The following is a 23,366-nucleotide window of genomic DNA, read 5'->3' as shown; positions in this document are numbered from 1 at the left end:
AAAGAACGCAAGCTCAAGTCCTTTGCAGCTTGGCTCCTTACAAGCAGAAGACCACAGGATTTCTTCTGGGGCAAACTCACTTGCCCAAAAGACTTCTGGAGTCTCCCACGAGGCAGCCGAATTACCAACCAGCTGGACCACCACATTTGAACGCACCAGGCAGCAAGTCCTCTGTGCACTGCCAACTGCCTTTTTGAATAAACACCCAAGAGCTGCCGTCCAAATTTTTAAAAATCACAAATTGAATGGTGAAAAGTGCTAGGAAGGAAAACAGCACCAGGTACAGGGGAATGAGGGCGGGTGCCATTTTGGAAACAGCTATCAGGGAAGCTTCTTCAGGGAGGGGATATCTCAGCAGAGACCAGGATGAAGTGAGAAACTGTGCTGTGGGACTATCTGGGGGGAACAACCTTACAGGCAGAAAGCAAGTCCAGAGGACTGAGACAGAAGCACAGTTAAGAGAGTTCTAAGAATAGCCAGACAACGGGTGTGGCTAAAGAGGAATGAACAGAACAAAAGGTGATACAAAATGAGGTTAGAGAGGTTTCCAGACTCTGGATCATACAGGGCTTGGTGGTTCATACTGAGAACTCAGAATATCTCTAAATGTGACTAGAAACCACTGAAGGTTTTACAGCAGTGAAATGACACAGTGATTTCTGTTTCGCAGCAGACTACTCTCCTTGCTGTGCAGGAAATGGACTGGATGGCTGGTGTTCAATCCTGGTAGGCCTCAGTCTCCCCTAGTACAGTGTAAGCAATGTAAAGGCAGGGGCATATGCGCCTCGGTCCCTGAGAGATACTTAGTGTCTCACAGAATATCGCCATCGTGCAGTACATTATCTGTTGAAAGAATGAATAGAATAGCAAAACTAGGACTAGATACTAGTTATAAGATTCCAAAGGCCCTGGTCCTTCTAGTATACTAACCAGACTTCCAAAAAAGATAAGGATACCTAGCAGAGAGTCCTGCAAGAATTTCGTACAATTCTGATGAAGAGCGTGATGTTCTTCTACTACTACTGATCGTATCATCAAGGTTCAGTCTGTAAGTATTACAACATCACCGTGATCTATTTTAAAGCAAGAATGGATTGAAAATGGTGCTAATTAGCATTTATAATGACAGTTCTCTCTCTGTTTATAACACATCCCAGTTAATCCCATTCTATAATATAAAATCAAATATAAAATCCCAAGTAAGTCATACTGCAAAACACTTAGCCCCTATTTTTCTGAGTGTCGCAAACTAAGTTGCTCGTTTGCATTTCCCTATGTAAAGCTTTTTCCAAGGCATTTTTACAAAGATATCTTCCCTAGCTTTTGTACGTATACTGCAGGCAGCATCATTCATTATTGGTAATTCATCATTTCGAAGATCAATACCTAATTCATGAGGACAGCTTATCCTTACAAATAAATCGCAAAAATCTGCAAACTTCACACATTCTAGAAACAAAATAAATCTAAAAACCTGCTGCCTTTTAACTTGTAGGAGTCATTCAGTCAACAAACATATTGAGACTACATGCTGAAAAATTACAAGATATTGTGTATACAAAGATGAACAATGGTCTGTGTCTTCCAGGAGTCTAGGAAGCAGGCTTCTTAGTCAACAAAGTTCTTCCTCGCTAACTATAATTTCTTTCATGCTTCCCTAATTTGCAATGTGGACCAAGAATACAACCATAATACCCAACCTGGAAATACGCTCAGTTCACTAGTTTACTCTGATGTTGGAATGATCATTTCCTACAAAGAAAGCAAGAAATAACACCAGCTTGTGGCAGAAGTTTGGGAAGGGCAGACTGACAGAAACTCCAGCTGAATCTAGTGTACTTTAGAAGTGAAGGCCACATTACCAGCTAAACCAGGAACACTTGTAAAGAGGAGTTTCCTATTAGGAAACTCGTAGAGACATGGACTTGAGCTGGGGCAAATCCAATAATTAAGAGACATCTTTCAAGTAATTGTCTACTGATATGAAAACAAAAAGAAGACAGGGGTCAGTTATTTTCATTGTACCACAAGGCCACAAGGAGTAAGAATGGGTCTACAGGTCACCAGGGAAAACTCAGGCTAATTAGAAGACCAAACTTGAGTTTGGACTATGAGAGCTGTGAAGGAAACCTACAGAATTCCCAATATTGGAGATATTCAAAGCTAAGTTAAACCCAAGAGATGATTGAGGAATGATTACCTTTGTTCCAGTGCAAGCAAACAACAAAACAATCCACTAGAGGTCCAGAGTAGGTCAAATGAACCTAAAGCTTATTGGAGAATTTTGTGCTATGGCTCAAGATGGGTCATCCCGTGGTATATACTCCAGACAATTTTCCCTTGGTGTAAGCAAACCACATCACATAACACAGTCAACTGTGTCTACCAAGGACAAGGATTAATTAAAATTCTCAGTCCCTAAGTAATAGCTGAAAATCAACATGTGTTGTACTCACAGTTGAAGAGTAACATTGAAGAGTAACACAGCTATGTTTTAAAGTCATATCTAAAGAATCAAATCCAGAACCTTTAGATACCTTTCAGATTCCTCTTAATGCTTCCAGACAGAATGTCCCTGTAGGTACCAGCCTCATCAGAAACCTAAGCAGTCCACTGAACCATGAGGTCTGACTTTGTAGAAGAACTTGCTGATCACAGATGTAGCTTTTACCTTCTGGAATATGCTGCCCAAGCGAGACTCTTGAGGCTTCTGTACACTTGCAGTTTCTTACCCTCCTAGACTCTGAGAAAGTAGGGAAGGGCCATCCCATCCTTCCCAGCAGCTGAGGTTTGGAGGTTTCAGTGGCTCATGTTATCAGCCCCCTGCAGTGTCCTAACCAACAGGAAGTTTCCCCAGAGTTTCCATCACAGGAAATTTCCTGTGAGGAAGCCCTGACTGCACAAACAAAGAGTTCCTTAGCTCCCCACAGAAGCTGCAGAGGCGGCTGAGGCGGTGTGGGCAGAAAGGGTGGGTGTGAATAGGGGTGGAAGGCGGCAGGGGGTTGAGGGGCGGACAGCATGGCAAGAGACGGAGGGGAACAAAGAAGTTATTTCACTTCCCTTGGCCTTGGATTTGTCAGAAAACTGCTTACTAACTGGCACGTGTTGGCATTCACCTCTTGGCCAGCAACTTCACCCCAGGCCAAACTGAACTTGGAGAGAGAGAAGACACAATGTGAGTGCAGGTTCTACTGGTCGACCTCCGCCCCTAGCCTCTCTGAATCTATTTCCTGGCTCTGTACAACATGGGGCTTGTGATGATTAAACACGATAGATTAACAAAGACACAAACACTAGTAAACTGTGAGATTTCATACAAATAGAAGGTAGTACTAACTAGTTTAACCATAGCAACATTTTCATATAGCAAATGCCTGGCTGGTAGTAGGTTATCTACAGAACAGTGAGGTCTCTCCCTGGGAGGACCATTCAATTTCCCAGTCTTTGTCAACACAATCTGAATTAAAGAGAGCACCAGCTGTGGAAATGGAGCATTCTGATTACCTGGATTTTTTGGCTATATCAAGATTCATTAAACAAGCTTTTATTTTTCCAACCCTAGAAACATTTTCAAAATGTAGGAAACTGGTTTAATTAAGCCATAATCATGGAGTTGCCTCTTGAACTAAATCAGATCTCTTTTAAAAAAAATTTTTTTTGCCTTTTTCTTCTAAAGACCAAGGTCAGAGTTTTAAAAAGAAAGGTCAGTTAAAAGGTCTATTTTGTTCTCTTCTGGTTATGTTTCTTTCCTCACATATTTGCCATTCTAATGTGGGGAGTCTCCCCAGAATAACATAAAATAAAATCGAATGCGATGAGTGAGGACAACTTTTCAATGAATGCAGCTCACTTTAATTTCACCCACATTTTTGCTTTTATCTTTAAAACCATGACGTAATTGTACTGCTGAAGTGTGTAGACTATACACTCTGACAATGTCTGCCACAAAATACTTCTGCCTTTTAATTCTTTCTGGCAAGCACAGGATCACCTACTCTTAAAGAATATTTTAAAATTTGAACCCCATTTTCAAGATGATTTCAAGATGATTCTGGGGGCTCAGGTTATGAAAGATTGATACCACTGCCTTTTGATTCTGGGCCTATTGTGAAAACAGGACTGTACTTACAGGGTTCCAAAATAGAAAAGAGGCAAACCAAAAAATAACCCCCCCACAATTTCTGAAGAAATGGGAGTCCCCAGGATGGAAACTAAAAAATGTGACAATGCAGCATGTAGGCCAAGTGACAGGACCAGACCACACACATACAGTCGGTAGAACACACAGACACATATTTTTAATAACAGATCATTCGAGCTGGTTGGTATGGTATTTTACAATATAATATCATGAATGTCTTTTAAATCCCACGTTAAAGGTCTCCCTGGGACCCATCCCCTAAAATCAAGTGGATTCAACTTCCCAAGCCTCTGTTAAGCACATACCATGCCCCAGACAAGGCCACTGTCCTCAAGGAGTCACCCTCTAGTGGGTGATGCATACCCACAAATAAGTATGATACAGTAATAAATGCATGTCTAGCAATCAGTCCTGCGTATGATAGGGGCTGCATCTGTCAGGGCAGAGCAAGAGGGACAGACGGTGATACAGTCAGTGCAGAGAAGGCAGGCGAAGTCCTCGTGACCCAGAGAATGGCGTGGGTCACCCCTGCTGGAGATCCCCAAGGACTCATCCCCGGTCAGGCACAAGCTGCCACCAAGCTGTGACTGACTGATTCTGGAAGTCAAACATAAGCCCCGCTCTCCAGAGAGGACTCCATAAGGAAGTAACGTGCACTTGGATGCAAAACAAAAGCTCTAGAAAACCTTCCTTAAATGCAAATCACAGAAGTAGAGGGTGAAAGGCCCCTCAGAGCCTTTCTTTTCCTCTGAGTCTAGCCAGAACCACACCTAAGTAATCTCCAGTTTGTAACGGTGACAGACTCAAAGGAAAATGTACGTAACACTCTCAGCGTCTGCCTTGGGTTAGGCACTTTTCTATACATTATTTGATTTCATCTTCACACCAGTCAGGAGACAGAGGACTTTTTTTTTTTTTTTTTTTTTTTTTACTCCCTAGGTTAGACAAAGAAGCTGAAATGTGGAGAGAGAAAATAACTTGCCCTCTATGCAGCAAAGGATTACACAGCTAGAAACTGCCTTGAAGGTCTGAGTGCTGACGTCTCACCTGCTTACCACAGTGCTTCCATACCTCAGTCGGGATGGAAAAAAGTCACCAGCTCCAAAGCCTGGACACCAGCAGAAATGAATGGTCCTGAGGGCACTGCAACCAGTCGGTATGGCTCAAGAAGAGGTGGGCAATTCACGCAGGCTTAGCAGGGAGGGACAGAAGCACGAGAGGACACACATGTGACAGCGCTTGTTTTTAGGAACCCTAAGGGAAGCTTCTGTGGCTGCCGTGAAGGATGGGTGGCCATCAGGGAGACTGGGCACCAGTGACCTTGTTGTGCATCAGACATTTAGTTCACTTGGAAAACTGTAACCTGTGTTAGCCCATTCTCCCCTCAGGCTACATGGATAAAAATGTCTGTGGGTAGCTGTCTCCTCTTCTTCCTCTCCCCTCCCCCCATGCCTTTAGTTAATTGCAGCTGTGGTCAAGGGCCTGCAGCCAAAAGTCCCACAATGCACTGCTCCACAGGAAGTTCCCAAGATCTCTTCCTGAACAGGAAATTTCCTGTGGTCCAACAGACATTCCTCGCAGCGTTTATCACTCACATACATTTGTTTTGGCAGATACTAGGTCTTGGGTAAGAACAACAAGAAACGGTTGGAGGGAAAGCTACCTCAGGAAAAAAAAAAAAAATGCAGTTATTGTCAGGAGAAGAAAGTGTGACTGAATTAACTCCCATCTCAAAGGAAAACAAATACTACCAGAATGGACTCGAGAGATCCGAAACGTGTGAGAATGTAAATACCACTCACACATACAGCTAAGCAACATTTCGATTTTAACTGCAACTCAGAAGTGAAGCTATGCAGGCTTTTAATTTTTTTTGTGTGTGGGGGGAGGGGTGCAACTTCAAAGCATTCTGTCAATTTTACTCAGTGAAATTTGGTTCTTATTGGCATCATGGCCACAATGCAATTTAGATTTTAAGCTTTCCTGCCGTTTCCTGAGACATGTGCCCTACTGTAACTTATTTCCTCACTGCACAATCCTTTCGATGTCTGACACCAGCATACCCTCTCCTGAGTGGCTCACAGGCCAATATCCCACATTTTGTGTGGCTTCTCTGGAGCAGAGTCTATACTTTTGGAGGCTACAGTAGGTAATAGGAGAAAAATGCGAATACTCAGGCATTTTCCTTCCTAACTGGCCTTTCTGACTCCTATCTTATAACCCCCCTTCACACAGTTCCCAAAGTATTCTTTCTAACACAAAGAGGAATACATCCTTTCCCAGCTTAAAGCCCTTCAGTGGCTTCCTACAGATTCGGGGGTGAAATTGAATTCTTCAGCTTAGCACAGGAGGACCATCTTTCCAGTTTTATTTTCTATCAACTCCCTTTGACTCCAGGCACCAGCTGCTGGTTGTTTCTAGAACCAACCATGCATCTTCATATTTCTTTGCCTTCCTCAGACTCTTCTTTACTTTTACTTTCCTTTGCGACATAGCCTTTTTTTTTTTTTTTTTAAGATTTTATTTATTTATTTGAGAAAGAGAGAGAGCACAAGTAGGGATGGGTGAGAGGGAGAGGGAGAAGCAGGCCCTCCGCTGAGCAGGGAACCCTACTAAACAGGGCTTGATCCCAGGACTCTGAAATCATGACCTGAGCTGAAGGCAGACACTTAACCAACTGAGCCAACCAGGTGCCCTCCCCCCTTTCTGAAGATTTTATTTATTTGAGAAAGAGAGTCCCTCGTGACTCAGCTTAACCATTTTCTCCTTTCCTAAGTCATTTGCTCCTCCTCTGTGGGCCAATGACATGAAGTGTAAACCCAATCACCCTATATTCTTAATTTGCTGGTTAGTTATCTGTCTTCTCCAAGAGGGGACAAGTTCCTTGAGGGCAAGAACTATTGTACTATCTTATTTGTCTTTGGAATCACAGTAGATAGTTGATCGGTATTTGCTAAAAAGCGAATCTTCTGAAACCTTTGTATGGTAAAAATGATGGGAATGTTCTTTTGTTTCTACCCTAAACAGATCACACAAAACCATTTTGTATCAGGAACAGTCTACCAACTTCATAATGCAGTCTTAAAGACTCACAGAGCTGAAATCCTTTCCCTTAAATTATGTCAACTTGAAATGTCCACTCCCTCCTGTATGAGAGATCTGTGCATCACATTAGTCCTACTGATTTAACATGGGTTTTAGCAGTAGTGAAGATACTTGGCTGGGTGCCTCTACGCCCTATAACCTTTCCAGCTGGATTTGCTTAAGCCCCTTTCTGTAAGTCCAGCTCCACCCAGACTCCAGGCCCAATCCTCTTCTTTATCAAGAGGAAGCTCCAGACCAGTTGTTCGGGGAATCAGTAATGAGTCACGACTGCTGGCTTTACTCGGCCTTGCTCGGTCACCCGGAAGAAAGTCTTTGCTGTCATGGGGTTCCTTATCGGGGTTTCCCACCCAGCTCTATCTTCCAGTCCTTCTCCATAACACAAGTCCTACAACTGAATCCCAGTTTCTGTGGCCGGGTTTCTGCCCTCTGCTTTTTAAAAATTTTTTTTATTTATTATTATTTTTTACAAACATATAATGTATTTTTATCCTCAGGGGTACAGGGCTGTGAATCGCCAGGTTTACACACTTCACAGCACTCAGCATAGCACATACCCTCCCCAATGTCCATACCCCACCCCCCTTTCAAAACCTCCCTCCCCCCACGCCCTCTGCTTTTTAAGCTCCCATTTCTAGAGTTCATGTGAGACACCTCCCTACCACATTCCCCAGAAATGGGTGGTCCTGGGTTTCCTCCCATTATCTGCTGTTGAAATGTCCCTAATTGCCCCCACTCTGTGGGCACCTGTGCATTTCTTAAAGAGAAATGGACTAGTGCTAAGCACACCATATGAATAAAAATACCTGTGCAGGAAAGAATGAATGGCCTCTCCAAAATGGAGGTTTATTCATGGCATGACATGGACTTGTTAGGAGCATCAGAGCAGAGGACCAACAAATGATTTCTAGGTTCTTACAGGATAGAAAGCAGCTTTCATCAAAGCAGGGACATCTAAATTCCTCTCAAGTCCTCTTGAGAGATAAAGTCCTATTTCAAGAAATTATCCCTCAGCGCTATTTGTTTTCTTAAAACAAAGGAAAGAGAAAAAGGAAGTTTTAGCAAGGAGACCCATCAGGGCACAGGCTCAGTGCCTCGAGGGTTCCAGCATGGACACAGCACAGGAGAACTCTGGTTTCAGTGGTAGGTGATGGAGAATTAGCGCCACCTCTGAGACGGTCAGTGTTTTTAGTGCCCGAGAATACTCTGGGAGGGCTGGACAGCTGTTTCCACTGTTTTAGTCCTACGTCACTGGGCTGGGAATCAGAAGGTCTGGGATTGAACCCTTCCCCTGCTATTGACTTGCTTGATGCCCCTGGACAAGTCCCTTCACTGTGGAGTCTCAGTTTCCTCCCCGGTGGACTGGGGATAACACCCCCCAGCCTGTGGGTGTCAGGAGGGCTAGAGGTGATGATCATCGTCACAGGGCTGGTGCACAGTGGGGCAAAGATGAATATGGCACCTAACAGATGAGCACCAATCTTGTCCAAGCACCGGAAGATGATCCAGTACAATGTGCTTTTCTCTTTTTCCTTCTGGTATGTGCGTAATAGCCTACAACTCAATCTGTCCATTTGTCTCGAATGTAGCCTAACTAGTCTGGTCTTTTTCATATAAGTTTCATACACAATGGACTTTCCTTTTTTACGGGACAGTACCTGGACTGCAGACGGAGGCGTCTTCACTTCATCTGTGTGAAGTGGAGTCTTTATTTGGAGGCAAAGGGTAAAATCTGAAGAATGTGGCCGTGGCCAAGGCCATTTGAACATCATCAGCTGAGGGACCGCACTTGCTGTGGCCACGTGGGCCAAATTCACCATGTTATTTTTCTAGGCCTTTTGAAGCTGAGCTAATAGATAAGGGTGAAAGCCTCTTTGCCTATTAGCTCACATGCAGTGAGTCCTGACTGGGTGCCAGGCACCATGCTAAGACGGTTTTTAGACTAGCAGTCATTAAAGCTCTGTATAACCTGCAAAGGCTCCCGATTGTAGCTCAAGATGTTCACTTTGGCTCTATAAAGTCTCCATGTGGTGGCCTGATTTCCTTGGAGTCACTACCAAGGCCAGAACAGCTGGGGTTCCTTTGCGAACACAGCCCTGGTTCCAAGGACAGACAATTGAAGCAGGATGTTTTGGAAGGCAGGTCTTGTGCTGGGGTACGCCGGCCACCAGTGAGTGGACAGAGCTCCTACTCTTTGACTTGGGGCCTTCTCCAATTTATCTATGCTAAAATTTACAGTTTAAATATACTCTGCTTTAACTGCTCCTGCCTTATTTTTACAAATATTACACTCTGAGGTTCAATTTGGAAGAAGCAATCTTAGAAATTAAAAAAAAAAAATCATAGATGCAGCTCATATCCAACAAAACAATTAAAAACACACATACACACTGATTGCTCTTAGACCACCGGAAACTAAGGAGCCTTAAACACTGGAATGCTATGCAGATGACACAGTATTTCTGCCATCTTCTACAAGAGCACTATGGACATTAAAGAAAAGTTGTTTGGGTCAGTTCAACAGTCACAAAACACGGTAAGTTGTGTAAGGCCATTTATTAAGCTTTGTGGATGGCTACAATGAAAGTAGAGGACACGATCCTTTTCTTTGAAGCATTTACTGCCAAATGGGAAAGAAAAAAGAAACAATAAATGTATGCATAAATAGCAAATACCACTGATGTCTGCATGGAAAGATAACTAGACGCAATTTGTTTCTGGGAACCACCAAGCAAAATAATGGCTTTCTCCTGCCAAAATCCAGGCTTCTAATGATACCGATGCCCGCAAATCTAGGAGTACTGTTTTATCTTATATAGCCATACAAAATGGGCGATGGTATAGCATAAAATTAAAATAACCTAAAGGGATTAAATACTTCGAGGCAATGAAACCCACAGGTATGAGAATCAGGTGCCTGGAGTAGAACTGCCCTCTTTGCTCACCAAGTATCTCTCCTTCAATTCCACAGCTAGCACCAGGAGGCTATTTTTAATTCCCAGGCTTTAGGAGGCTGAGTCTGGTTAGAATAAGATATCTGAGTATGGAGGCAGCAGTGAGGCACCAAGCGCCCGGAGCTTGCACTAGAAAAGTTGCTTGTGCCCAAGCAGCTGGGCTGAGAATGAAAGTGCTCCTGAGATTTCCCCACCAGAAGGGTCAAAAGAGTCCTAGGCTGACAGGTCAGACAGGGGCCGGATTTGCAGGTAGCATCTTCCCTGACTTTGAGCTTAGCCAGTGTCCAGTTCCGAGAGCTATTTTAAGTGCACTGTTAAAGCTGCTTCTATCCTCACACCCACAGTGAAGTCTAGGATGGAGAGGGAGGGAGGATGGGGGGGAGGCTGATTGATTGACTGGGCTTTACTGCTCCTTCCCTGATTTCCGTGGGTTCCCATTGTGCTTCTAAGAAAGCAGGATTCAGCGGGCGTCAGTGCTCTGGGCTATATTTATACCCATCCAGCTGCCCAGTTGCTGAGCTTTTCACAATTACAAACAGCAGGAGAACAAGATGCCTTCCAGAGGGACCATTTTCTCATGGTATTTATTCTAGATTTCTCTGGGATGATCTCAGCATTCGTATCTTTTTGATGAAGGGGGTTGGGAGAAGGAGAAGAAAAATCCCAGAGTTGGTTGGCACAGCTCTCCGGTGCCAATGCAGAAGACTGTTATTTCTTCCAGGCATAAAAGGGGAAAGGCTGCCTTCCTCCCTGGGCTTTATTTGCCATTCAGCCAGGTTTATGCCTGGGAATCAGACTTCCCAGTCACACAGCGCTATACAAGGTCATTGTGAGGAGAGGTACATATTCATTCCCTGGCTTTATACCCGACCACCCCTGCTTGAGTCAAAACAGAGCAAAAGGTAACAGTAAGAGAAGAAGGGAGGCATTCCAGTGCCTGTGGAATCTGACTTGGATTGGATTCTGGCTACCACCGTCCATGAGTGTGGTCTTGAGTACTTTATCTGAGTTCTCAGAGCCGCATCTCACCTAATAGTCCCTTAAGAGAGTTACTGTTGGTTTTGAATTGAGGCGGCACGTGGAAGGAAGGAGAGGCATGTGCTAGCTTCCTTTGGCTTACATCTGAAACACCCTCTGCAGCCCCCGCCGGCCCGGTCCGGGACACAACATCCTCTGGGCCAGGCACCTGTGGTGAACAGCCAAAGCCATGCAGACAAGTGGTTAAGTGAACAGGGGAGCGCCACCACTTCCCGGCAAGCTAGTCTCTTCTGCTTTCACTTTCTTCGTCTTAACAGAACCTTCTCCACAGCCCCGATGAGGAAGTGCTTAGGACAGTGCCTGGCACCAAGTCTGCATGGAGTAAGGGCTACTGTTGTTACAAAGTTCTGATTATTCTCCACTGTTCCAACACCAAGTACAGACAGAATCTGAAGATAAATGTTTTATGAATTATAAAGGAATAGTCCTGGAAATCAAGTGTTAAAATTTGGATAAGGTAAAATATTCGTGGGTATGAATCTGCTCATTCTGCAATTTTTCATTTTCCATCACCCTCCAACCCCTCTATGATTTCTATTAATTGTTATATAATGTAGACTTCTAGAATCCTATTAGTCTATAAATTATTCTTCTAATACCACTGTTTCAGTTAAACAAAGGGTTGCTATTAATTCTCAAATAAAATAGCCATTTGGAGACTTTTAAGTCACTTACATGGAAATAAAATGTAATGCTTTTTTTAATTTCCTCTCCCTTAGCCACAAATAAGGGTTGTCGGGTTTTACAGTAGATGAATGAATACTGAACGCTATTAGCAGATAACCTGAGTCTGAATAAGGATTAATGTAAATGCCATCCCTCCTAGGACTGTATGAGTCCCGTTTAGGAGTGTGGGTCTTGTCTAAAGTAAATGCTTAGCTGATTCTGGCCAACACTTCACAAACGTCTGCCGTTGGGAGGTCAGAAATAGATGCACATCTATCCAAAAGAACCTCTTTTGATAATTCTTCTAGTCAGGTGAAATCTGATCTAAAGAAGAGAGCAAAACAGCATAAAGAAACAGAGTAATATTCTGCCTAAATGTTCTGTACAGAAGGAGGGCCAGGAACAATGCCTTGGTTTCTAGCTATGTATATATGTATGTGGTTGTACTTCCTTCTTTGCTGTGTATATACACTTTGGTTATTGTGTGTATACATATCCTTTATATGAATGTATGTGTGTATACACACACGCATACCTGTTTCTTTGTTGCATATATATACTTCCCTTATCGTCTAAGCTCCCAGAGCTGGCTCCTTTGCCATCTTCCTAAACCATCATCTACGTAATTTCCATCAGTGATGTGACACCACCTCCCCACCCCCAAGAGTGGTTCTTGAAACGTCTCACTTATCTTTTCCCCCAGAGAACTGGAGCTGCATTATGTACTTGGAACCCACCCTTGAAGAGTCTGATTTAGTCGATCTGGGGTGGGAAATGTAATCTTTTTTAAAAGATCATCAGGTGACTCTGTTTTTTGTGCAGCTGGGTTTGAGAACCACTGGCTAGAACTCCTGGAAGGTCTGGAAGCTCTATCAAGACCACAGCATGTGATAATAACAGCAACAACTGACATATGCATAGTGCTGTGTGCTGGGCCAGCCACGATTCTAAGAGCTTCACTTACGTTAACCAGTTTATTATTGCTTCACGTGTTGATTTTGTTGGTGCAAAGACAAAACAAAAACCCAATTGGGTGTTACCCAGATTCGTCCACTGATTTGTTTCCTTCAAGAGGGCACAGGAATCCAAAAATGAAACTACCTGTCCTTTAAGTAGAGCCTTACAAGACTTGTATGCAGGAAACACTTGAGACATAAGCTGCACCTGTCTAAGGGTAAAGCAGTGATCATTAGTAATAATAATTTCAATTAACAAAAACATCTTCCTGGGAAGCTCTAGTCTGATACACACAGAACATATATACTTTAGACAATCTCCCCATGGCAGAGAGACTGTCAGAATTCATCAGTCTTTGAGGAAGTTAATTTTAGCTCTGCTCTCTCTCCCTAAACTTCTCTGAAATAACAGCAAAAAAGATTTTTAAGAAAGCGCAAGGACTAAAACACCAGGAGAGGAGGTAAGAGCAAGAAGGAGAAGGAGGGTAAGGAGAGGAACATGAGGGGAAAAATAAACCAGAAACTTGAAAGCAGATGAACCGATGGTAATTTATATAGCAAACCCAAGAAAGTGGAACCCTAAGCTCATAGTAAGGAAAGCTGTGACATATCCAGGTTCACAGGACAGGAACCCTCAAAGGCCTGGACACTGGTGGGCACTCATAACATCTAAAAATCTGGACAGTTGAGTCCCCGCTCCTTCCCTCCCATGGCAGAAGATTAGAAGTTTACGTGCTTGAGACAATAAAAGTTAGTGACTTGAGAAAGAACTGAAACCAAAATGGCAAGGTGGAATTAACTGAAAATTTATAGATGGAGGAGTAAAAGGATGTGTATGTGACAACTGCTAAGATTCCCCCCCAGCCCATCTCCTCCTACTGCTTTCCTTGGAGGTTGGCAGCTTCCTGGACAGCATCTGTCTCTGGGGAATGGGAGGGAGTAGCCAAGGACAAAAGACATAGAACTATTCACGACAGAGGTATCTAAAAGAAATACCCAGACTTGTCACCTTCGTGGGCAAGCCCACTCATGCACGTGGAACTTCTCACCTGTGTTCCATCCCCTCTCCTATGAGCAGACAAGCAGAGGTCATTACATGTTTGGATGTAAAAGAAAACGCAGAAAGCAAAACCATCCAGCCAAAAACAAACACACAAAACCAAAGCAAAAAAAAAAAAAAAGAAATAAAAAACAAATAAACAAAAAAACCTAAAAACCAAAACCAAAACCAAAACAAACCAAAACAAAACAAAACAGAAAAAATGCATCACGGAGAAAACAGACAATGTGGGGAAAATAAGTAATAATTATTATTATTACCCTTTCAGACATACAAGAAGATGTTGTAACTATGAAATAAGAACAAGATGCTAAAATGAGGAACGTGTCCAGAACAATAACAAAAAACCGCACTTGCATATTAAAGGTAAGATCTTGGGGCGCCTGGATGGCTCAGTCGGCTAAGCATCCGACTCTCGATTTTGCTCAGGTCATGGTATCAGGGTCCTGAGATCGAGCCCAGCGTCCAGCTCTGCACTGGGCCTTAAGATTCTTTCCCTTTGTCCCATCTGCACTCCCTCTCGCTCTCCAAAAAAAAAAAAGGTATGATCTCAGGAATATAAACTCACCAGAAGTAAAAAACAAAGTCAAGGAATCTCCCAGAGAGGAGCTCAAGTATAAGCAGCAGGAAAATATCTAGAAAAGATAAGAAAATCATAGGACCAACATCCTCATAATAAATAATGGGAGTTTCAGGGAAAGAACAGAGAAAACGGGAGAAAATTTCCCAGAACTAAAGAAAATGAATGTCCAGACTGAAGTGGCCTGAATGGATGAACACAGACCCACACCAAGGCATGTGACAGTGAATTGAGAACCCAGAGGATAAAAATATTCCCAGGACAAACAAGGAAACTAAAAAAGTTACACACAAAGGATGAAGAATCAGAAAGGCATGGTCTTTGCCACAGCAGCACTAAAAGACAATACAATGGAGCACTGCCTTTAAAATTCTGGGGGAAAATTATTTCCTGCCTAGAATTATATACTTAGGCAACTTATTAAGTCAATTATCAAGTATGGGGAGAGAATAAAGATATTTTCAGACATGCAAGCTTCACAAATTTTACTTTCCCTCTAACGCCACCCCACCCCCATTCCTGGGGAGCTACTAGAAGTTGTCCTCTATTAAAGGCAGACAATAAACTAAAACAAGAAAAAGCATGGAACTCGGGAACTGGAGTCAAACTCAAAGAGGAGGCAAAGCGAAGAAAGGTCCAGATGGCAGCTGAGCACCAACCCAAAGCCAAGACCGGAGGAGGTGGAGGGCTCTGAGAGGCTCTGCTCCAGGATTTGTAACACCTACTGTATCCGAGAAAGGTGAATTGGCAGCGAGTACATAAAAAACTAAGTAGAAAGTACATTAAAACTGTAAGTATGTGGTAAAAATACCACCCTTATTAACTCCAGGGAAAACCAGAACTTACAGGAAAGGAAAAGCAATCTTAATAGAGTACATGAGTCAGATGTAATAGCATTTATATAATCATAATATGTAATCACGTATAAATACTGACCTGTCCAAAATTATGGCTACTGGGATGCTTCCATGGCAGGGCTGAGGGAAGGGGGTAAAGGGACAGACTGTCACTTGCCACAGTGGGATAAGGACAGATAATGTCTAGAACTGAAAAACAAAGAATAGTAACATGAATGTGTGATTTAAGAACTGGAGGTAAATGACAAAAGAATCAGTTAAAAGATATGAAAGTGGCTGCCTCGGGTGAGCAGGAAATCAAGAGAGGGGACAGAGAGTGGGGGGTCATAAAAGATTCTGTAACGTACCTTATAAAAATTTTAGCTCCTTTAAACTCCATAAGTAACAATACGATAACCATAAAAATCACATAAAGTTTATCAGAAGGGAAATGATGGCTCAGAGGAGAAGGGGCCAAGGACCACGTGCACTAGAGGCTAAATTTCCATTCCGTGTGATTATACGATTCCTTACGTGATCACGATGTTGCCACACGTCACTCTGCTTTTTACAATTTTTCTAAGGTAGATATATTGGTCATACACAGTGGAGGGGGAGAGAAGTCCCTATTTGCGGGCAAAATATTACGGTTATTAGTCACATTAAAGTCTTAGACATTCCATACTCAAAAGAAAATCTATTTTAAAGCTTCTGAGAATAATACTATGTAGTATTAACATAGCCCCATGCTAAGCACATACCACTGGGGTCCTTAATCCCATGGAAGTGATGTCAAATGAACTGCCTGGGGACCAAGGAACAATTTATTTTTGGTCAGCCTTAATCTCTTAATGAGGGATTCTTGCTGTGTTGAAAGGGAAAAGCATGATGAATGAGGGCTGGACTCCTTGTCAGTGTTTTCTTTCTGTGGTTTTCTTTGGCGATTAATGTTCCAGGGTGCTGGGGTAAAGGAAACCTGCTCAAGAATGAAAAGTGGGATTTCTCACTGGGTCCTGTAAGAGAAGGCCTTTTCTCTTTCCTTTGCTTCCTTCTTCTTTTCTCTTTGTTTTTGGTTGGATTTGACACTGGAGGGACACAACTGCTAATGATCTATACAAGAACCTTGGCATTTATTCAAAGAAGCAATTTTATAGAGCCCTAGTAAAACAAATCACTGTAACCCTGGGGCTGTTTTCAGTAATGGAAAGCACACTGGCCTAATCCTAGTTCCGCAAGCAACTCGCTGTGTGACCTCAAGCAAGTGGCCTAACCCCTCTGATCTCACTTTGCAGGTCTCCAAAATAAAGAACAAGTCCCAGCCTTTTTATCACCCAGAAATCACTTATAAGAGACCCACACTTCTATATAATGTGAGCCCCACAATGTGATTTAAAATGTTTTAGTCCCCACAGTAAAAAGAGGAAAGGGTTTACCCTACTTTTAATTATATATTTTATTTAATCTAATGCATCTAAAATATCATCATTCAAACATGTAACCATCATAAAAACTAATAAGACATCTCACATTTTTCTACAAAGTTTTTGAAGTCTGGTGTGCATTTTACGCTGACAGCATAGCTCAGGAGGGATCAGCTATGTTTCAAGTGCTCAGTACATGGCCAGTGGCTACTCGTGCTGGACATCACAGCTACAGGCAATTGGTTTTTGAAAGCTTCTGCTTCCCCAAGAGCAGTTTCTAGGACTAACTGATTTATTTGCATATTGATAACTCCTGCCCAAAGCAGAAGAACCTCGTGCTTCCTTACATTGATTAAACTTACAATATTATCCTCAAATATAAAATTACCATGGGGCATTTGGAATACTAAAGCTGGCTCATGGACCACCCCCCCCACACACACACACACCTGCCTCCCCATTTCTCTTTTCAGACACATAGGTGTCTGGGGCCATCACTGGGCTAGAAAATACCTTAGGGTCTTTCTCAGCTCTTTCAGTCGGTAACATTGGTTATCAATTATACTGGCATTTGCCAGCGACGGAAAGATTCAGGGTTTCAAATAGGGCATGGGTCATGTGCCCAGGAGAGTACTAGAGGGGGCCAGCTTCTGCTTTGCTGACGTCAATGAGTTCCCTTTAAGGTCACAGTGTTCCCGAGAGCTCTGATTAACCCTGAAGGCTGCAAAAAGAGACAACAGGCACGGACCTGTACTTTCTCATAGTGGAAGAGCCTTTGGAAAGTCACCTGGTTCAAAACTCTCCCACGTCTCTCTTCTCCAAGACACTTGCCCGTGACCACCTGCCTGCTGAGGGACAGATCTACTGTCCTGACTCTTGACACAGAGTTGCTCTTTCACTTACAACTGAAAATTCCGCACGAAGGAAACAGGACAAAGCACCCTGAAGTCTCTCCTCTAGAGACAAACCGAAGGTTCTCAAAAGGCATCAAATTTGTCCCTTCAGAAATATCAGGAATCCTACTGATGACCCACAGTGAGGCTGTGGCAAGGAAATCTACAAATTCCTAGCATTTATTTTTGAATCCTATCAATTCAGATGCTATTTACAGTTATTTCATACTTGGAAGTTCCGAGAGCAGTCTACAGATTTATGTCTTTAACTAGGGAAAGGTGGGAAAAGAAATTAAGTTGTACTTAATTGATACAGATTTCATAGGACAGAAAATATTACAAAACATGGGATTCAGGCATAAAAAATATAATAAAACACGGACCTGCTATGAAAGGACCACAACAAGAGAATCACCCTGTACTCCCCCAAGGAAGTAATACACCATGATGCTTGGTGCATAATGCCTGGAATAATCCCACGAGCCTTGGAAATGCAGGTATATTTTTAAAAACAAGAACCCTAGCCCATTCTCTGAATCCCTAGAACAGCTTCCACCTTGTGCCTCCAAATCCTCCTCCCCTTGCTGGATATATGGTCACTTTTTGTAGCCAATGGTTGAATTATGCAATCAAACCTGCTAAAACAAGCGCCCAAAATTAGATGCCAAGCACATAAGGCATGCTATTGGCAGAATCCTTCATCTGGTTCTCAAGTTCCCAGCTAACTCCACTGTCCAGAATTACTCAAGAGTTTAAGCTAGAGGATTCTGAAACGCGTGAGCGACGTGACTAAACACAGATGCAAAGACTGACACAAACCAAATGCAAGGCTGCTTGCTACACTGGGAGCCAAGAAATTGACTCCATGGCTTAGTGACATACTTTGACTCTGAGGAAGACGACAGATGAAGCCTGATGTATCTCATCTTCACAAAAAAGGGAGATATAGTAAGGAAACATAATATTAACATTGCCATTATTCACTAACGGTAATGGCAGAGGTGGCATTGGTGATGATGGAGAGAGAAGAAATGCATTCCTTAATCGAGTCAACAAATGTTTATTGAGCACCTCTTCAGGGAAGGCATTGCTCTAGCTAGCAGGCATGCAGTCATGAATGAACAGAGTGAAACCTTTGTTCTTAAAAAGCTTGCACTCGGGGCGCCTGGGTGGCTCAGTGGGTTAAAGCCTCTGCTTTCGGCTCAGGTCACGATCCCGGGGTCCTGGATCGAGCCCCGCATCGGGCTCTCTGCTCAACAGGGAGCCTGCCTCCCCCTCTCTCTCTGCCTGCCTCTCTGCCTACTTGTGATCTCTCTCTGTCAAATAAATAAATAAATAACCTTAAAAAAAAAAAAAAAAGCTTGCACTCTGGTCAGGAAAGACAGACAATAAGTAAATAAACAAGTAGAACGTATACTATGTCAAATGGAGGCAAATTTTATGGAGGGAAAAAAATGTCATGGAAAGGGTATGCTGGTGAGGGGCGAAGGGTTGCTACTCAGGCCTCACATTTGAGCCAACATCTAAAGATGTCAGTGAGGGTGTGGGCCATGAGAATATCTGGAAGAAGAGCATCCCAGACATAGAGAATGGGAAGTGCAAAGGCCCTGAGGTAGGAATGTGTGGGGTCTAACCTTCCATCATGTCTTGCCAGACTTTCTGTTTACTGGCTCCTAGCAGGCCTCTCTGCTTTCAGGCTCTTCCCTCCCTTCTCACACTCTCCCTCCTCTTATCCCTCCAGCAGCCAGAGTGATCCTTTAAAAAATCAAAGTTGGACTCTGTTGGTCCTCTGCTTAAAATTCTCAGCAGCAAACTAAAAACCAAACTCTTTACAGCGGCCTTCATGGTCCTCCCGAATCCTCCTGCTCCCACCCCTCCTCCCAAACCCAAGTGTCCCTCACCTGCCAGACATCACTTCGACACACTTGCTTCCTCGCTGTGCCTTTGTAATACATCGCAGGCCTTCGTTGCTCTCCGTGCTTGGAATACATTTAACCCAGAGAACCACACAGCTCACGAACTCACTTTTCTACTTTGTTAGCCGCTGCTTTTCAATGGTATGGAACGAACCTGGCATATAGCAGGTATTCCATATTTACCGAAATAAAGAGGCTGGCCATCTCCTTTCTCCCCAACTACACCACTGTAGTTGGTGTCGGCCAACACAGGGGAAAGAGCACAGACAGACGGACTTGGGCTGACATAGATGCCCTGTCTCCTGCTGGGAGGCAAGGCCAGGCCCCCAACTTGCCAAGCAACCCGTCTCTGGTTTCATCAACCACTCTCCCATTTCCTTTCCTGCCACCCCTTCCATGTGGGGCCTCTCTGGGGGAAAGATGGAATTCTGTGGAGAATGCCCGTCACGTTTCAGCCTGCCCTCCTACAGCTATATTTATACATGCCTTTCTTCTAGTTTCAATGCAATGAACCCATCCTCTGACTGAACACAAAAGAACACCCCCATTCTTATTTTGTATCTCATTTTCTCCTATTTCTGCAAGACCTAGTTCTATCGGTCACCCCTTATTTCTCCTCTATGTCCAGCTCTCAACTCTTACAGACAATTCTTCATAGCCGAACGCCCACCATGGAACATACAAAACCCTCATTCACCACAGTTGTCCCCAGCTCTTCTCTGATCTATTCCATTCCACAGCCAACCGAAGAGACACCTACCGTCACTTTCTCCCCCTTCAAGCTCACGAAAGTCAGTTTTCACCAGCCTCTCCCCACCTCAGAAACTGTTCCAAGCCACTGGTGACTTTTCCCTTGTAAAAGCCAGGGACATTCTCTGTCCTCATCTTACCAGACTTCTCGTAGGACTTGGCTGTTCAGGATCACTCTCTCCTTCCTGAAACTCACTTTCTCCCATCTCTCCATCCTCCTTCCCAGGGTGCTTCGTTAGAGGCTCTTCCTTTCATCTTGCCACCTTAGATGGTGGTGCTCCACACAGCCATCTCTTCCTGCTGCTTTCCCTCACCCTCCTCATCTGAGCTGTCACTCAGCCTTTCCCACCGAATCGACTTAATATCACTTGGATATTTCCCAAGCACTCCAGCCACACTGTTGCTACCCTGGTTTGGGGCTTGTAGGATTTTTTCTCCCCTGGATCAATCCAACAGCTTTTTACCTCATCCCATCCTCTATGTTGCTATCCATGAAAGCTTTTAAACATAAATCTGATCGCTTCTCTTTCCTACTGAAATCCCCTTGAGTCGCTGTACAATTTTCAGGGTAAAGTCTAAACTCCTCAGTATGACATGCCCTAAGCCCCTCAAAAACTAGCTCCTACTTCTTTCTTCACAGATTTGTAATTATTGTCCTACAGTGATGTAGAACTGCCATATTTTTCTTGGACACAGAAATAATTTAATTGCCTTTCTTGGTCAACACACTTGAGGCTAACTTATATGTAATTTTATACACATACAAACCAAGGTGGCTGCTCTTTTGATGTTATGGCTGTTAAGTTATGTTTTGAGAATTTTCTGAAAAGGTATTTGGAGAGAAAGAGCACGTAGGCAAAAAAAGCTATCCCCTTCTGAACCTGTTACCATGAGCATTCTATAATGGATTGAGTCCAAGCATTTCCCAGCGATCCCCAAATCCCTCTTTCTATTACATTAGTGAACACTGTACGGAGTCCATTTTAAAATGAAAATAAAATATAAAAGCCATTATCATAAGTGTTCCTTAGGAGAAAACACACACACACACACACACACACACACACACACACACACACACACGCATATATATACTGTTATGGTCAAAGAATAAAGGATTCTGTCTCTCTCTCAGTAGATTTCAGATGTATTTTAGATGTTTTTCCAGGTTAAGAACTCCTCTCAGGCAAAACTGCCATTGTCCTTTCTCTCTTTTGAAAGCACTGAGAGTATATTAATTGATTAACTGTCTGTTTACCACTACTGGTCCAAGAAGACTTTTTCCAAAAAGCCTATCGGGTTTTAGGTTTATCATGAGCACATAAGCAAAGTGAAAGAGGGTAGCTGGTAAAGATTTTTTCAGGAGAGCCAAGGAGCACTTCTTGATTTCAGCAAATAATCTGACAGTGTATCTTGACATTTTCTTACGGGTTAAATTGAAATACAGTACCACTGCACACATTTGCAAAAATGATGATATGTCATTTATGGCATACATAATATATGGCATATAAAAAGAGATTTATATGTCATAAAACACTACATAACCACAACATACTTATAAAGTCTTCCTACCTGGAAGACAGTTTCTAGTAGTATGCCACAGGGCTCTTTCACTGATCCTGTCCCATTCAATCTTTTCCTTCTAAATAATTAACATAAAGCCCTATAGGGACTACTCATCTAAAAAGTGACATAAAGTAGAAGAGATTCTCAAGAGGGATGAAATAAGATCAAACTGCCTCAGCCAACTTAAATGAAATTTAATAGGACTAAATGTAAAGGCATCTATCTGACTTAAAAAAAAAAAAAACCACGGAAGTATAAAGGAAGAGAATTCTGACTTTGGCAACAGTCCAAGTAAAAATGATCAACGTGAGTAAAACATTGATACTGAAATGCTAACTTAGCCTTACATCACACTGATGAAATAATCGCCTATTTATTCATTCAGCAATTAGTTTTGCATCTACTGGAAGTCATAGTCCCATTCCCTTCAGCCCCATCAGTGTGCAGACCACATTTCACACCAACATTAATAAAACTGGAAGAACAGGGACAGAGGGGGCTTAGGAGGAAATTTACCATTCTGGTAAATTTACCAGAATGGTAAATTTCCCAGGAGGGCTTTTCTCAAGTGAGAAGACTGAAAGGACAAGACAGTCATCTTTGAATGCATAATAATGAGGAGGGTGGTTAGCATTTCTTAGGGATCTAGACTATTGGTCAGGCACAGTATAATGTACTCTCCATTATATCTTAATCCTATCAAGTTGCTATTATTTCTTATTTTACCAATGAGGAAAAGTAGTTCAAAAAAGATCATACAATGATTCTAAAATTCAACCAGCTGGTAAGCGGCAATGGTGGGAGTCAAATCCATACCTGATTCCAAAGTTTTGTTTGTCTCTAGAATTAATGCAGAAGGAACATGTTCCATCTGGTCCTGCATGGCAAAAGCGAACCAAAGAGCAAAGTGACAATGAATTGAATTTCAGAGAAGTCTCATCACATCCGGAGACATCTAAGAATGGGGTGGAAAAGGGACAGTGATGTGCCCTTCGCTGACCATATCCAAGTTCAATGTCCTGCTGCATCTAGGATGCTGTTGAGACATTCGTGACTCAGGTGACAAGTTGAAAAATATCATCTCTGAGATCTTTTACAGCTCTTAGACTTACTGATATGTAACAGATATTATTAAGAGCCATTTTTTAAAAAGTATATAAATATTTCCAAAGAGTTAGATGCCGCCCATGTTAAAGAGCCAGGCCCAGCGTTTTCTTGGAGTTGGGCATGGCCACTGTTTCATGGCATAGGTGGCTTCTTAGCATGCTAATAGGATTTGGAAACAAAACTCATTGTGCACAAGTTGCTAAAGCCTCCTCCATGAAAGCGGGCAAAGGGAAACAGTCTACTGGCATTCTGTGTGCTGACCTGGGGAGTGCCAATGTGGAACCACTTAACTTTGCCATGAAGACAGATTGCCTGGGACATAAAACCAAAATGAAACATTGTAGTGTGTGATTATTTACAATCTTATGCTAGACTTC

The 23,366-nt window shown here is 42.9% G+C and overlaps 1 protein-coding gene across 3 annotated transcripts in view; it reads right to left on the bottom strand.

Moving 5' to 3' along the window:
- Positions 1 to 23,366, bottom strand: part of ETV6 (ETS variant transcription factor 6) — a 231,700-nt gene that overhangs the window by 87,869 nt on the left and 120,465 nt on the right. The window lies entirely within an intron of this gene.

This window comes from Mustela erminea, chromosome 6 (genome assembly GCF_009829155.1).
Source record: "Mustela erminea isolate mMusErm1 chromosome 6, mMusErm1.Pri, whole genome shotgun sequence".
NCBI lineage: Eukaryota > Metazoa > Chordata > Mammalia > Carnivora > Mustelidae > Mustela > Mustela erminea.
Note: the sequence above shows the minus strand (reverse complement) of the source record. Positions and strands in the feature narration are given on the sequence as shown.